Below are 522 nucleotides of genomic sequence, written 5' to 3' on the forward strand. Positions count from 1 at the left end.
CCTCAAACTCTTCCCTCTCCCACTCATGCCATCTATCGCTGACACATTGGCAAACAACGTCCAGAGCTTGCTGCTACCAGCGAAGTTTGTTGTTGTCTTGGCAAGAGTCGTTCCCAAACCCGGAGGCCGTGTCCATTAGCTTTGCCACACCTTGTAGAGCCTTCCCTCTAAAGGAATTTGATCGAGTTCATGTGAATCGATGACATGGCCGTCCACCGCACCATCGATCTTCTCCTTGGCTGAACCCCGGCGATTTCCCTCGGGTTCTTAAGCTCTGCGAAGACTTCCTGAGGCCGCTTTTGCCATCCCCTTTGAGCCTGGTGTCCTCAAGCATGCGAGTGATCTGGGCATCTGGCTATGGCCACCTCACGGTGTGTGGCCAGTTCGCGCAGCAGCCACGCCCAGCTGCTGGTCTGTGCTCCGGTCATGCCGTCGTCTGAGGTGTGGTGCTGCTGCGCCGCGCCGCACCGGAGGTGACGGGCGGTGTTGCTAGCCAGAGAGAGAGCGGCGCACCGGATGGTC

General features: G+C 58.4%; 1 protein-coding gene across 3 annotated transcripts in view; it reads left to right on the top strand.

Moving 5' to 3' along the window:
- Positions 1-522, top strand: part of LOC123103455 (THO complex subunit 3) — a 9,559-nt gene that overhangs the window by 3,593 nt on the left and 5,444 nt on the right. The window lies entirely within an intron of this gene.

The sequence above is a fragment of the Triticum aestivum genome, chromosome 5A (assembly GCF_018294505.1).
Source record: "Triticum aestivum cultivar Chinese Spring chromosome 5A, IWGSC CS RefSeq v2.1, whole genome shotgun sequence".
In the NCBI taxonomy this organism is placed as follows: domain Eukaryota; kingdom Viridiplantae; phylum Streptophyta; class Magnoliopsida; order Poales; family Poaceae; genus Triticum; species Triticum aestivum.